Source organism: Triticum urartu, chromosome 7A (genome assembly GCF_056163025.1).
Source record: "Triticum urartu cultivar PI428250 chromosome 7A, HENAU_Tu73, whole genome shotgun sequence".
Classification (NCBI taxonomy): Eukaryota; Viridiplantae; Streptophyta; class Magnoliopsida; order Poales; family Poaceae; genus Triticum; species Triticum urartu.
This window is the reverse complement of record NC_141879.1, coordinates 530209730-530227185: the sequence shown is the minus strand read 5'-3', so window position 1 is coordinate 530227185 and position 17456 is coordinate 530209730.

The following is a 17456-nucleotide window of genomic DNA, read 5'->3' as shown; positions in this document are numbered from 1 at the left end:
TGAGCTCGGTGCTGTAGTTGTCGCGCGTGCCGAAGGTCACGGGGAGGAGGATCTGCCCCAGGGAGAGGGCGGAGCCTCCGCCAACCCCCGAGAAGGGCTTGCTGGGGCGGATCCGGTTGACGGTATGTGAAGGAGGCTGAAGGCCTCGACGGAGAGCACATTGAGGCCGGCGCCGCCATCGACGAGCGTCTTGGTGATGGATACGTGGCAGATGGTGGGCGCCCACAGCATCGGGACCGCACCCGAGCCGACGGTGGAGGCGGGATGATCCTCTAAGTCGAAGGTGAGGTCGGCCTCAGGCACGACCTAGCCCGATGGAGCCCCCGGGCGCTTGGAAGCGGCGCCGATCTGGCGAAAGTACGGCTTAACATGTCGATCTGAGGGTGGTGCTTGCGAACCACTGAGAAGAGCTGCGACGATGGGGGCCGCCGGTTCCCCGAAGTGAGTGATGAAGAGGTTGCACAGCTCCTCCCAGGTGGCGACAGAAGACTCCGGCAAATGGAGGAGCCAGGCGCGCGGCATGCCTACAAGGGCCATTGGGAACCAGTTGGCCATGATCTTGCCGTCGCCCCCGGCTTCCAGAATGGCCTCCTCGTATGCCAGCAGGAAAGCCGACGGGTCCGCCACGCCGTCGTAGCATGGCGGCATCTCCGGCTTGAACTTGGGTGGCCACTACACCTGCCGCAAGGCGGGGGCAAGGGCTCGGAGCCCCCGAGCGCCACCGTGGGCACCGGTAGATCCAGCTGGAGGGGCGCCCACCATGGGGAGTAGGTGTGGAGATGGTGGAGCGCGAATCGACGGAAGAAAGACTCTGGCGCACCCCTACCTGGCGCGCCAAATGTCGGATCACGGGTTCTGGCAAAACCCTCAAGGTTAGAACACTGGGATGCGTGCGAAGATCTCCCCCCTGTCGATCCACGTCCTAACTTAGCTAAGATCTTACAAACTAACTCGACAAACTCACAGCACAAGGGACACAAGGTTTATAATGGTTCGGGTCACCGTTGTGGTGTAATATCCAACTCCAGTGTGGTGTGGTGGATTGCCTCTTGGGATGAGGATGAATAGTACAAGGGGGAGAACCGCCTCCTGAGGAGAGGTGTTCTTGTGCTCGGTGGATGTGGTTGTGGGGATGAACTAGTTCTAGTCTCATATGAAGTCCTCCTAGCTACGGTGGTGGCTAGTCCTATTTATAGCGGCCTTGGTCCTCTTCCCAAATATTGAGCGGGAAGGGATCCCACAACGGCTAATTTGAAGGGGGACAGATAGTACAAGCTATCCTGACAAAAGCGCTCTTCGCCTGCCAAGGGCTCTGGTGGTGACGCCGTCTTGGGCTCCACGGTGACCTCTGTCCTGCCGTCCTGCTGGTCTTGGTCTCATTGCACCAATATGGAAACTTTTGCTCGACGCCTCGGTACTCCGCGCCTGCTCCTGCTCCCTTAGCACCAAAGGGGAAACAAGGACACTACGCGTGCTGGCACCCGCCTGGCCTTGGTCGTCATGGCTCACGTCACTTAGAACCTCGCCAGGTTTGCCTGGCCTTGATCTCTCCGCCCCTCGCGAGCTAGCCTGGCGAGGCCGCTCCTGAGGAGGTCTTGTGTCGCCCGCCTCGCGAGGCTTGGCCCCTCGCGAGGGTCTTGAGTGCTTGCTGGTGAAGATGGGCCGTACGCGCCTGCTCGCAGAGCCATGCCTGGCCGTACCCCCGTTCCCAGAACGCCGATAGTCAATTTATTCAAATCAAGTCTACGATATAAAGAGAGAGGCATAACAATAACACCGGCTCCAAGATCACATAAAGGAGTTTTAACATAGTTTCTTTTAATGGAGCATGGTCTAGTTGGTACTCCTGGATCTCCAAATTTCTTTGGTATTCCACCCTTAAAAGTGTAATTAGCAAGCATGGTGGAAATTTCAGCTTCCGGTATCTTTCTTTTATTAGTAACAATATCTTTCATGTACTTAGCATAAGGATTCATTTTAAGCATATCAGTCAAACGCATACGTAAAAAGATAGGTCTAATCATTTCAGCAAAGCGCTCAAAATCCTCATCATCCTTTTTCTTGGATGATTTAGGAGGAAAGGGCATGGGTTTCTGAACCCATGGTTCTCTTTCTTTACCGTGCTTCCTAGCAACAAAGTCTCTCTTATCATAATGTTGATTCTTTGATTGTGGGTTATCAAGATCAACAACAGGTTCAATCTCTACATCATTATCATTGCTAGGTTGAGCATCAACATGAACATCATCATTAACATTATCACTAGGTTCATGTTCATTACCAGATTGTGTTTTAGCATTAGAAATAGAAATATCATTGGGATTCTCAGGTGTGTCTACAACAGGTTCACTAGGATCATGCAAAGTCCTATCATTTTTATTTTTCTTCTTTTTAGAAGAACTAGGTGCATCAACATTAGTTCTCTGAGAATCTTGCTCAATTCTCTTAGGATGGCCCTCGGGATACAAAGGTTCCTGAGTCATTTTACCCCCTCTATTCATAACTCTAACAGCATTATCATTTTTCTTATTGTTTAATTCATAGAGCAAATCATTCTGAGCCTTAAGTACTTGTTCTACTTGCGTGGTGACCATAGAAGCATGTTTACTAATAAGTTTAAGTTCACCTTTAACTCTAGACATATAATCACTCAAGTGTTCAAGCATATCAGCATTGCGTTTCAATTGTCTACCAACATAAGCATTGAAGTTTTCTTGCTTAACCATAAAATTATCAAACTCGTCTAAGCATTGGCAAGCAGACTTATAACGAGGGATATCACCTTCATCAAATCTATAGAGAGAATTTACCTTTACTACCTGTGTCAGGTTATCAAGACCATGTATTTCTTCAATAGGTGGTAAATTCTTAACATCTTCAGCTTTAATACCTTTTTCTTTCATAGATTTCTTTGCCTCTTGCATATCTTCAGGACTGAGAAATAGAATACCCCTTTTCTTCGGAGTTGGCTTAGGAGTTGGTTCAGGAAGTGTCCAATCATTTTCATTACCCAACATATTATTCAATAGCAATTCAGCTTGATCAACAGTTCTTTCCCTGAAACAACTTAAGGATAAAGTAATAGCGAGTTTTCTCATCATTAGTGAACATGGTGGCTATATCATTTAATTTAGTAAGATGTGCCACAACAGTTTCAGATTCATAGCCATAAAAAGGAACAGATTCAACCAAAGTAATTAACAGTCATACATGCTTATGGAAAAGAACTTGCGTGACATCTTTTGTCCTACCCTCCCGTGGCAGCGGGGTCCTATTGGAAACTAAGGGATATTAAGGCCTCCTTTTAATAGAGTACCGGACTAAAGCATTAACACATAGTGAATACACGAACTCCTCAAACTACGGTCATCACCGGTAAGCATCCCAATTATTGTCACTTCGGGGTTAACGGATCATAACACATAATAGGTGACTATAGACTTGCAAGATAAGATCAACAACTCACATATATTCATGAAAACATAAGAGGTTCAGATCTGAAATCATGGCACTCGGGCCCTAGTGACAAGCATTAAGCATAGCAAAGTCATAACAACATCAAGCTCAGAACATAGTGGATCAAACCATAACAAAACTAACTCGACTACATGATAAATCTCATCCAACCAATCACCGTCGAGCAATCCTACGATGGAATTACTCACGCATGGCGGTGATCATCATGAAATTGGTGATGGAGGAAGGTTGATGATGACGATGGCGATGGATTCCCCTCTCCGGAGCCCTGAACGGACTCCAGATCAGCCCTCCCAAGAGAGATTGGGGCTTGGCGGCGGCTCCGTATCGTAAAATGCGATGAATCCTTCTCTCTTATTTTTCTCCCCGAACACGAATATATGGAGTCAAGATGGACGTCGGTGGAGCATCAGGGGGCCCACAGGGCAAGGGGCGCGCCCAAGGGGTAGGAGCGCCCCCACCCTCGTGGACAGGGTGTGGGCCCCCTGACGTGGATTCTTCCGCTAGTATTTTTTATATATTCCAAAAATAATCTCCATTGATTTTCAGTTCATTTCGAGAACTTTTATTTCTGCACAAAAATAACACCATGGCAATTCTGCTGAAAACAGCGTCAATCCGGGTTAGTTCCATTCAAATCATGCAAGTTAGAGTCCAAAACAAGGGCAAAAGTGTTTGGAAAAGTAGATATGACGGATACGTATCAATTATCCTCATTGCTGCACAGAAGAATTACATCCTAGAAGCACCGCTAGGTGACAAACCCGCTGCAGGAGCAACGCCAGATGTTATGAACACCTGGCAGAGCAAAGCTGTTGACTACTCGATACTTCAGTGTGCCATGCTTTACGGCTTAGAACTGGGACTTCAACGATGTTTTGAACGTCATGGAGCATATGAGATGTTTCAGGAGTTGAAGTTAATATTTCAAGAAAATGCCCGGATTGAGAGATATGAAGTCTCCAATAAGTTCTAAAGATGCAAGATGGAGGAGAATAGTTCTGTCTGTGAACATATACTTAGAATGTCTGGGTACCACAAGCACTTGACTCAGCTGGGAGTTAATCTTCCTGATGATAGTGCCATTGACAGAGTTTTTCAATCACCGCCACCAAGCTACAAGAGCTTCGTGGTGAACTATAATATGCAAGGGATGGATAAGACGATTCCTGAGCTCTTCGCAATGCTAAAGGCTGCGGAGGTAGAAATCAAGAAGGAGCATCAAGTGTTAATGGTCAACAATACCACCAGTTTTAAAAAAAGGGTAAAGGGAAGAAGGGGAACTTCAAAAAGAATAGCAAGCCAGTTGCTGCTCAAGTGAAGAAACCCAAGTCTAGACCTAAGCCTGAGACTGAGTGCTTCTACTGCAAAGGAACTGGTCACTGGAAGCAGAACTGCCCCAAGTATTTGGCAGAGAAGAAGGATGGCAAAGTGAAAGGTATATTTGATATACATGTTATTGATGTGTACCTTCCTAATGCTCGCAGTAGTGCCTGGGTATTTGATACAGGTTCAGTTGCTAACATTTGCAACTCGAAACAGGGGCTACAGATTAAGCGAAGATTGGCTAAGGACGAGGTGACGATGCACGTAGGAAATGGTTCCAAGGTCGATGTGATCGCCATCGGCACGCTACCTCTACATCTACCTTCGGGATTAGTTTTACACCTGAATAATTGTTATTTGGTGCGAGCATTGAGCATGAACATTATATCTGGATCTTGTTTAATGCGAGACGGTTATTCATTTAAATCCGAGAATGATGGTTGTTGTATTTATATGAGTAATATCTTTTATGGTCATGCACCCTTGATGAGTGGTCTATTTTTACTAAATCTTGATAGTAGTGATACACATGTTCATAGTATTGAAGCCAAAAGATACATAGTTGATAATGATAGTGCAACTTATTTGTGGCACTGTCATTTATGTCATATTGGTGTAAAGCGCATGAAGAAACTCCATCCTGATGGACTTCTGGAATCACTTGATTATGAATGACTTGGTACTTGTGAACCATGCCTCATGGGCTAGATGACTAAAACTCCGTTCTCCGAAACAATGGAGCGAGCAACAAAGTTATTGGAAATCACACATACTGATGTATGTGGTCTAATGAACATTGAAGCTCGTGAAGGATATCGTTATTTTCTCACCTTCACAAATGATTTAAGCAGATATGGGTATATCTACTTGATGAAATATAAGTCTGAAACATTTGAAAGTTCAAAGAATTTCAGAGTGAAGTGGAAAATCACCGTAACAAGAAAATCAAGTTTCTACGATCTGATCGTGGAGGTGAGTATTTGAGTTATGAGTTTGGACTTCATTTGAAACAATGCGGAATAGTTTCGCAACTCACGCCACCTGGAACATCACAGCGTAATGGTGTGTCCGAACGTCGTAGTCGTACTTTACTAGATATGGTGCGATCTATGATGTCCCTCACTGATTTACTGCTATCGTTTTGGGGTTATTCTTTAGAGGCGGCTGCATTCACGTTAAATAGGGCACCATCTAAATCCGTCGAGATGACACCTTATGAACTGTGGTTTGACAAGAAACCCAAGTTGTCGTTTCTTAAAGTTTGGGGCTGCGATGCTAATGTGAAAAAGCTTCAACCTGATAAGATCGAACCCAAATCAGAGAAATGTGTCTGCATAGGATACCCAAAGGAGACTGTTGGGTACACCTTCTATCACAGATCCAAAGGCAAGATATTCGTTGCTACGAATGGATCCTTTCTAGAGAAGGAGTTTCTCTCGAAAGAAATGAGTGGGAGGAAAGTAGAACTTGACGAGGTAGTACCTTCTCCCTTATTGGAAAGTAATTCATCACTAAAATCAGTTCCAATGATTCCTACACCAGTAAGTGAGGAAGCTAATGATGATGATCATGAAACTTCTGATCAAGTTACTACCAAACCTCGTAGGTCAACCAGAGTAAGATCCGCACTAGAGTGGTACGGTAATCCTGTTCTGGAAGTCATGTTACTTGACCATGACGAACCTACGAACTATGAGGAAGCGATGATGAGCCCAGATTCCGCAAAATGGCTTGAGGCCATGAAATCTAAGATGGGATCCATGTATGAGAACAAAGTATGGACTTTAGTTGACTTGCCTGATGATTGGCATGCCATAGAGAATAAATGGATCTTCAAGAAGAAGACTGACGCTGATGGTAATGTAACTGTCTACAAAGCTCGATTGGTTGCAAAAGGTTTTCGACAAGTTCAGGGAGTTAACCACGATGAGACCTTCTCACCCGTAGTGATGCTTAAATCCGTCTGAATCATGTTATCAATTGCCGCATTTTATAATTATGAAATTTCGCAAATGGATGTCAAAACTGCATTCCTTAATGGATACCTTAAAGAAGAGTTGTATATGATGCAACCAGAAGGTTTTGTCAATCCAAAAGGTGCTAACAAAGTGTGAAAGCTCCAGTGATCCATTTATGGACTGGTGCAAGCCTCTCGGAGTTGGAATATACGCTTTGATAGTGTGATCAAAGCATATGGTTTTTTACAGACTTTTGGAGAAGCCTGTATTTACAAGAAAGTGAGTGGGAGCTCCATAGCATTTCTGATATTATATGTGGATGACATATTGTTGATTGGAAATGATACTGAATTTCTGAATAGCATAAAAGGATACTTGAATAAGAATTTTTCTATGAAAGACCACGGTGAAGATGCTTATATATTGGGAATCAAGATCTATAGATATAGATCAAGACGCTTAATTGGACTTTCACAAAGCACATACCTTGATAAAGTTTTGAAGAAGTTCAAAATGGATCAGGCAAAGAAAGGGTTCTTGCCTGCATTACAAGGTGTGAGTTGAGTTAGACTCAATGCTCGACCACTGCAGAAGATAGAGAGAAAATCAAAGGTCTTCCCTATGCTTCAGCCATAGGCTCTATCATGTATGCAATGTTGTGTACCAGACCTGATGTGTGCCTTGCTATCAGTTTAGGAGGGAGGTACCAAAGTAATCCTGGAGTGGATCACTAGATAGCGGTCAAGAATATCCTGAAATACCTGAAAAGGACTAAGGATATGTTTCTCATATATGGAGGTGACAAAGAGCTCGTCGTAAATGGTTACGTTGATGCAAGCTTTGACACTAATCCGGATGACTCTAAGTTACAAACCGGATACGTATTTTATTAAATGGTGGAGCTGTCAGTTGGTGCAGTTCCAAGCAGAGCATCATGGCGGGATCTACGTGTGAAGAGGAATACATACCTGCTTCGGAAGCAACAAATGAAGTAGTCTGGATGTAGGAGTTCATATCTGATCTAGGTGTCATACCTAGTGCATCGGGTCCAATGAAAATCTTTTGTGACAATACTGGTGCAATTGCCTTGGCAAAGGAATCTAGATTTCACAAGAGAACCAAGCACATCAAGAGACGCTTCAATTCCATCCGCGATCAAGTCAAGGTGGGAGACATACGGATCTGAATGTTGCAGACCCGTTGACTAAGCCTCTCTCACGAGCAAAACATGATCAATACCAAGACTCCATGGGTGTTAGAATCATTACAATGTAGTCTAGATTATTGACTCTAGTGCAAATGGGAGACTGAAGGAAATATGCCCTAGAGGCAATAATAAAGTTGTTATTTATATTTCCTTATATCATGATAAATGTTTATTATTCATGCTAGAATTGTATTAACCAGAAACTTAGTACATGTGTGAATACATAGACAAAAAGAGTGTCACTAGTTTGCCTCTACTTGACTAGCTCGTTGAATCAACGATGGTTATGTTTCCTAACCAAAAGACATGAGTTTTCATTTGATTAACGGGGTCACGTCATCAAAGAATGATGTGATTGACTTGACCCATCCGTTAGCTTAGCACGATGATCGTTTAGTTTGTTGCCATTGCTTTCTCCATAACTATACATGTTCCTATGACTATGAGATCATGCAACTCCCGAATACCGGAGGAACACTTTGTGTGCTACCAAACATCAAAACGTAATTGGGTGATTATAAAGGTGCTCTACAGGTGTCTCCGATGGTGTTTGTTGAGTTGGCATGGATCAAGATTGGGATTTGTCACTCCGATTGTCGGAGAAGTATCTCTGGGCCCTCTCGGTAATGTACATCACTATAAGCCTTTCAAGCAACGTAGCTAATGAGTTAGTTACGAGATGTAGCATTACGGAACGAGTAAAGAGACTTGCCGGTAATGAGATTGAACTAGGTATTGAGATACCAACGATCGAATCTCGGGCAAGTAACATACTGATGACCAAGGAAACAACGTATATCGTTATGCGGTTTGACCGATAAAGATCTTCGTAGAATATGTAGGAACCAATATGAGCATCCAGGTGCCGCTATTGGTTATTGGCTGGAGATATGTCTCGGTCATTTCCACATAGTTCTCGAACCCGTAGGGTCCGCACGCTTAACATTCGGTGACGATCGGTATTATGAGTTTATGTGTTTTGATGTACCGAAGGTAGTTCAGAGTCCTAGATTTGATCACGGACATGACGAGGAGTCTCTAAATGGTTGATACATAAAGATCGATATATTGGACGACTATGTTTGGACATCGGAAGGGTTCCGAGTGAAGTTCGGGCATATACTGGAGTACCGGGGGGTTACCGGAACCCCCCGGGGAGTTTAATGGGCCTTATGGGCCTTAGTGGAAAGAGAGGAGGGGCTGCCAGGGCAGGACGCGCGCCCCCTCCCCCTCTGGTCCAAATTGGACTCGGAAGGGGGGACGGCGCCCCCTTTCCTTCTCCCTCTTTCCTCCTTCCTTCTCCTACTCCTACTACATGGAAAGGGGGGAATCCTAACCCCGGTGGGAGTAGGACTCCCCATGGGGCGCGCCATAGGAGGGCTGGCCCTCCCCCTCCTCCACTCCTTTATATACGGGGAGGGGGCACCCCATAGACACACACGTTAATCATTGATCTTTAACCGTGCGTGGTGCCCCCCTCCACCATAATCCACCTCGGTAATATCGTAGCGGTTCTTAGGCGAAGCCCTGTTCCGGTAGCAACATCATCACGCTGTCGTGCTGATGAAGCTCTCCCTCAAAGCTCTACTGGATCATGAGTTCGCGGGACATCATCGAGCTAAACGTGTGCAGATCGTGGAGGTGCCATATCTTTGGTACTAGATTAGTCGATCATGAAGACGTACGACTACATCAACTGCGTTGTCATAACGCTTCTGCTTACGGTCTACGAGGGTACGTAGACGATACTCTCCCCTCTCGTTGTTGTGCATCACCATGATCTTGTGTGTGTGTAGGATTTTTTTTGAAATTACTACGTTCCCCAACATTCACTTGGAATTGTTTCTTCGGAAAGTGCACCGTATGCTCATTACCATTAATATGCAAAGTGACCTTGCTTTTATTGCAATCAATAACAAACCCTGCAGTATTCAAGAAGGGTCTACCAAGGATACACTACAAAAAAAATAGATTTCGTGATGATACGTGTTTGTCACAATAGGTCACGTTTTCTGTCATGCATGTACATCCATGACAAATTTATGACAGAATCAAGATAGTCATACCTGTGATGTCGTAGAAGTGTTCCATGACATTACCAAAATTATCATCACGGAAGTGTCCACTTCCATGATGATAAATCACGCGTCACAGAAGTGCTTTCGTCAAGGGTGACCAACACGTGGCATCCACTGTAACGGAACACCGTTAAGCTATCGGGTCCGGTTTTGGATCTGATAACCCATTAACGGGCCCGACCAATGGGGATTTTCCATGTGTAAAATCATCATTGGCTGGAGGGAACACGTGTCAGCTCACCGCTTGGACAGATGTCATCCACTCATTGGACCAAAGCGATTATGATACGTCGACACGTGGCACGGCCCAACAGAGGCCCATTCCTGTTAAAAGGCCGGCCCATTTGACTTGGTCAAAAGGTGGCGGGCTGGCCCACGGCAAGCATGTTAACAGCATGTTTGCATATAGCCCATTTACATCCCGCTAACCTAGGGCCCGTTTATGGCCTATCCGAATTAGGCCCAGTAGCGTCATCTGGGTCGTCCAATATAATTCCAGCCTGTTTTAACTTCCGGCCCATGTATGGCCCATGACGTCTTTCGGCCCATATGAGGCCCTTAGTAACCCTCAGCCCATTAACGGCCAGTGGTAAAACTGGCCCGTAATGGATAGTGTATCACTTTATACCCATTAACGGCCCATTATACCGTTGGGCCATTTCCAGCCCATGTTATCTTTCGGCCTTCTCAGGGCCCATTTATTGTTGGGATCATTTCCAGCATTCGTTTACTTTCGGCTCGTTACTGTCATTTTATGCCTGTGGGCCAAATTCAGTCCGTGGTTACAGTCGGCCCATTTGTGGCCCATTAATACGTTGGGCCGTTTTCATAGCGTCATCAAATACGGCCAATTAACGACGGCCCATTATGGTCGGCCCATGAATGGACGATTTCAACTCTAGCCCATTTAAGGCCATAATGTGGTCTGTTATTGGCCCATGTTTGGCCAACCGATCATACGGCCTGTAGAAGGCCCATTGATGATACGGCCCGTAGAAGGCCCATTGTGTCTACGGCCCATATAAGGCCCATTGTTTCTACGCCCTGTAGAAGGCCCATTGTTTCTACGGCCCTTAGAAGGCCCATTGTTTCTAAGACCCGTAGGAGGCCCATGTTAACTACAGTAAATTTGTAGCCCATGGTTAATGTGGCCTAGTTTTAAAAATAGGCTATTGCGGCCACTAGCAAACCGCGGAAAAATAACTGCACTGACTACAAGAAAACAAATAAACAAGACAATAAGGAAATAAATAGGCAAGCAACTTACACTAGGCTATCACGGCTATTACACATATTACATCCACTGGGCATCAAAGTTCGCCACCAGTGCAAATATAGGGAACAAAGCAGCATATAAACGCCACAGCAAAACAAGTCCAGAACTGAAACCACTTCAGAAGAGCTCAAGAAACAATATGTTGGGTTCCCATAATGCTGGCAACATGCTTAGCAAGCTTATTAACTTTCTCTTGTTTGGCGCTTAAATCCTCCAGCACTTGCTGTTGCACCAGAAAGTATGCATCTGAATTCTGCAGGGACTTCCTCAGTCCTTCGGCTTCTTGTCGCATAACATCTGATCAATGTCTTTCAACTTGAAGTTGAGACTCAAGAAGCCGAACTGATTCAGGCAGCGAGTTCGAAGAGCTGGTGCCAGTAGTAGTACCAGTAGCTCGAACACTACATCAAGACAGGACTTTGGGGTTGTCTCAGTGTCTTCAATATAGTTTTTATCAGCTTTCTTGGAGACCAACAGGGATGTCTCACTATCTTGAACCTTATCCGCATTACTTCCTGTACCATTGCATAACGGGGTACTCTTCTCGAATATTTTATCCGCATTCTAAAAGAGAAACAAACAAAAACATCACAGGTTTACAATGTAGTATATGAAACTCGTTTTGGTAAACCAGTTCAGTAGTAAGGTGGACAGGATAACAGCATGAAACAAACATATATCTATGCAGTATGGTCACTGTATGGTCTATATCATTCTAGTTTATGTTGCCAAATCAAGATAGATATAGTTCGAATCATATCTATTTAAGACAAAGCAGCTTAGACAGAATATAAGTGTGGGAAACTACACAATAATAACCACACGTGTAAGGTGCATGGCATGAGAATATAACTGTTTATTCAATTGAAACTAAAATCAACATAGAGCAAGTTACAGCAGCAAACATGTTAAAGAAACAGGTTTAAAACATACCTGTTGCTCCATTGGAGTTTCAATTGCATCCTTCAAATTTGAAATTAGTTGGTATGAGTAAATACAGTGATGCAAGAGTAAAGTAGTATGATCCATAGCTACGGATCCTGACCTGAGAACAATTCTTCTTCTGCTTTAAGCATTGACTTGGGGTTCAGAGTGGTGGTCCTCATGCTTTGGGCACTGCAGTTTCCTTACTAACTGCTCGTGTTTGGGCGCTCTGTGGTGGAGACGGTGCTGTGTCAACGGGAACTGGGTTACTATCTGCTGGGGTTGGGGTTAGAAGGGGTGTAGCTAGTTCTCTGTCCAACTAGGTAGGGGTACAATCTGCGTGAGTCTGGGTTATGTGTGGTGGTGCTGGTCTTGGGCAAGTACAACCGTGGTTCTATCTCCATCGACAAGTAGCACGATCTTTTCTGAAGACTATGTTTTTACTCCCACAGATACTGCCATCACCCCCTCCAATTGAAATGGCTCATAAACAAGCAAAGTAATTGAATGTATAGACATTGTAAGATAGACAGGTGCAATGGATAGTAGGGAAGAAAACAGGGCATGAAATAATTCACATTTATGTTGTCTAACCAAATAGAATAGCAGGACATAATTTCACATATATGATGGCTAATTAAACAGGATAGCATGACACAATTTCACATGTATGATGGCTAACTAAACATGATAGAATGACATACTTCAAAATATGATGACTATGTAAACAGGATGACATGATATAACTATACGATGTGTCTATTAAAGTGGTTGGCATGCCATGGATCACAAACACGCCGTCGATGGAAACATGATGTCATGATATAATTCATGGATAGAATGACATAATTCAAAATATGATGACTATGTGAACATGATGAGATGATATAACTATATTATGTCTTTAGAAAATGGGTTGGTATGCCATGATTCAGATACATGCTGTCTATGTAAACATCATGGCATGATATAATTCAAATATATGATTTATATACTAAGGAAGTGAGCAGAGGGCAATCGCATATATGATGTGTCAACTAAGGAGATGGCATTCAATATCGTGTATATGATGTAAAAACTAAGCATTGAAATACAGCATATGCAAGATATGAGTAATATAACCCTGCCAAGTTTGAGCATACACCTCAGGGGGATAATAGGACTGGCCATCTGCCTCTGAATCCTCCTCTGAAGAGCTATCTGTAGCCAGCAAGATATCTGCTTCACCAGGTAGCATTGTCTACTCTGAAGACCTTGTTTTCACTCCAGATTTCTCCATCACCAATTCAAATGGCTGATGCACAGTAAGAGTAGTTGAATATACAAACATTGTCGACAATAGCAATGAGGAATACAAAAAAAAGGACGACATGATATAATTCACATATATGACGCTTGGCTAACCAGCATGGCATTGCATAATTCACATATACATTACTAGAAAAACGGCTATAGCTAATATGGACATTAATGGCGCACCATGTATGTGGTGCACCACTGCTATATAGCAGTGGCGCACCAGATATAGGTGCGCCATTAATGGCCATATTACTAATGGCACACCTGGTACGTGGTGCGGCATTACTAGTTTTGTCCTGGCCCCACACCCCTCCCCAGACTTACCAGTGGCGCACCAGGGGATAGTGTGCCATTACTAGTTTTATCTAGTAATGGCGCACCACACCCACGGTGCGCCACTACTAACAATTGAATTTTTATTTTTATTTTCAAAACTAGCAATGGTGCACCACACACTCGGTGCGCCACTACTAACAATAGTTTTTTTTCAAAACTAGCAATGGCGCACCACACACCAGGTGCGCCGTTAGTAACCCTGGTTACCAATGGCGCATTCTTAGGAGGTGCGCCATTGGTAACCTGAGAGCAGCTAGATATTTTTGGCAGCCACCTACCACACTCACTTTCCCCACTTCATTCTCTCCACCTCTACCAAGCTTGGTCTCGGCTGCCTCCTCCTCTTCACCTCATTTGCACCATAGATTCACCCAAATTAAGTGGTTAAATTTCCTTTTTTGATAGGTAAGTAAGGGGAAAGCTTTCTTTATGTACTAGATCTACTTTTTTCTCCCTCCAACAACATACACACTTTTTATGGCCTAGATCTATGTATGTTTGTGGTGTTGCATATGTTTGTGTTTGCAGGTACCGATATTTCAAATGCGATAGTTGCTAATATTTTGCCAGAATGTTGATTCATTTCCGTTTCAGCAAGAATTTGGCACTATGCATTCTTTTTGGTCCTATTTTTAGGCAAAGTCATGCCAATTTTTTTGGTTCTAAAATATCATTTTTCACTACCCCACAGGCGACCATGGTCCGCACGATGACTGAAGGCATCGTAAATAGGTTTTTGAGCTCCGCGAATGCCGAGATGCTTCAAAAGAATGATACGGAGATAATATGTCTGTGTCGAAGATGCAAGCTGAAGAGCCTTATGGACCCGGATTTTGGACAGGTGCGGGACCACCAGCTCTTGCGTGGTTTCATGGATGGCTATCGGTGGCAAGGTGATGAAGATGATTATGAAGTCGTTCATGGGGGCCGGGCAAGAAATAAGGAAGGGCAGCAAGACAACCGCGGCGAGGGCGGGCGAGAAGACGAAGAATCTCTAGGACATGATCACGAAGTAGATGCAGGAAACCATCATCATGTAGAAGATGCCGGACATGATGATGAGGAAGATCAAGACAAAGGGCATGATCATGAAGATGAAGATGCCGGAGCAGACGATGATGGACCATCGATGGGCTGGGTGCAGGATCCTCATATTCAAGAGCTACTTCTCAAGTAGACGGCTAACGCAAGAGCTGTCGTCTGAGAGAAAGCCAAGCTGGATCAACTGGAGATAGACGCGGTTACTCCATTGTATGAAGGATGCAGACCCGAGGATACCCGCCTGAAAGTAACGCTCATGGCTCTGGAGATGAAGGTAAAACACAAAATGGCCGACGCATGCTTCGACGAGAACATGTCATTCTGGCACGAACGTCTTCCCAAGGGGAACAAGTGCCCGACCAGTTTCGAGGAGGCGAAGAAAATCGTGTGTCCTCTGGATTTACCGCACGTGAAATACCATGTGTGCATGAACGATTGCATCATTTATCGGGACGAGCACGCGGAGTCTACCATATGTCCGGTGTGCGGCATCACTCGATACAAGAAGATGAAGAAAGCTCCTTGAAAATTAGTGTGGTACTTTCCGAGCACTCCTCATCTGCAGCGCTATTTCGCGGATCCTAAGATAGCAAAGCTCCTGCGTTGGCACGCGGATAGGGAGGAGAAGAAGCGAGAAGATGACGGAAATGATCTGGAGATAAATAAAAAGACAAGATGCCGAGTCACCCAAACGATGCGAGCCAGTGCCAAGCGTTGAACTTCGAACACCCAGAATTTGGGGACGATCCAAGGAACATCATGCTGTGCGCGAGCACCGATCGAGTCAATCCGTTTGGCAGCTAGAGAAGCACACATAGCGCCTGGCCTGTGTTTGTGTGGATGTACAACCTTCCCCCCTGGTTGTGCATGAAGAGGAAGTACATTCACATGAGTATGCTAATTGAAGGGCCGAAACAACCAGGGAACGACATCAATCTGTATCTGGGGCTGCTGAAAGAGGATCTAGACACGCTGTGGAAAACGCCAGCCAATACGTGGGACGCCGCAGCGAAAGAATATTTCCCCATGAGAGCCGCACTGCTCACGACGGTGCACGACTATCTCGGTTACGGATATGTCGCGGGGCAGGTGGTCCACGGATTTTGTGCATGCGTCAAGTGCATGGATGACACAACGTATCTCCAGCTAGATAGAGATCTTGGGTCTTCGAAAACCGTGTTCATGGGACATCAAAGGTGGCTTCGCGACGATGACTCATGGAGAAAATGTAAGGATCTGTTCGATGGTGAAACCGAACCCCGAAGACGCCCGCGTACGAGGAGCGGCGAGGAAATAGACGAGTTGTTGAAAAATTGGAAAGAGTGCCCACCACCGGGAAAGAAGCAAAAGGCGCCAGAGCCGCTGCTGAAGGTATGGAAAACGAGGTTTGTTTTCTGGGACTTGCCGTACTGGAAGATCCTCCGTGTGCCTCACGGCCTTGATGTCATGCATATCAAGAAGAACGTGTGCGAGAGTATGCTTGGTACCATGATCAACATACCAGAGAGGACCAAAGATGGGCCGAAAGCAAGGGCAGACTTGCAATCAATGGGCATCAGGGAGGAGCTTCATGCAAAACGCCCTAATGATGATGATGATGATGATGATGATGATGATGAGGTGAAGGACTCGGAAAGTCGTCACAAAGGAAAAAAGGCCAAGAAGATCGAATATGACTGCCCTCCCACGTGCTTCACTCTAAGTCAAGAGGAGATCGAGCAGTTTTTCACCTGCCTCGTAGGAGTAAAACTTCCTTATGGTTACGCAGGGAAGATAAGAAGATACATAGACTCAGCGAAGCAGAAGTTCAGCGGGATGAAGTCTCACGACTGTCACGTGCTGATGACGCAGATACTTCCAGTTGCAATCCATGTGATCATGGACGCGCACGTCCGTGAAATGCTATTTGACCTATGCAACTTATTTGACGTCATCTCTCGGAAGTCAGTTGGTGTGAGGCAACTCAGAAGGCTACAGGAAGAGATCGTGGTGATACTATGCGAGCTTGAGATGTACTTCCCGCCCGCATTCTTCGACGTTATGGTGCATCTGCTGGTCCATATCGTGGAGGATATCATCCAACTCAGGCCGAGGTTCCTGCACAACATGATGCCGTTTGAAAGGATGAATGGTGTCATCAAAGGATACGTTCGCAACAGGGCACATCCAGATGGAAGCATAGCCAAGGGCTTTCTGATCAAAGTGTGCATCTCCTTCTACACGAATTATCTAGGCATAGAGAACCCCGCTGGTCTACCCATCAATAGGCACCTCAGCAAGCTCGTTGGATGGGGTCACCGCGAGGGTCGCCGCAAAATGCATGTCGACTTTAAGGGTCGACTCGCTGACTTTGAAAGAGCAAACCTAGTCACGCTACAACACATAGACGTGGTCGATCCTTGGGTGGTAGAGCACAAAACCTTTATTGAGAAGACGTACAATGACCAAGGCCAACAGATGACGGATGGAGATATAATCAAAGAGCACAACTCATGTTTCACGCGTTGATTCAAGGACAAGATTCTGTTGTACCC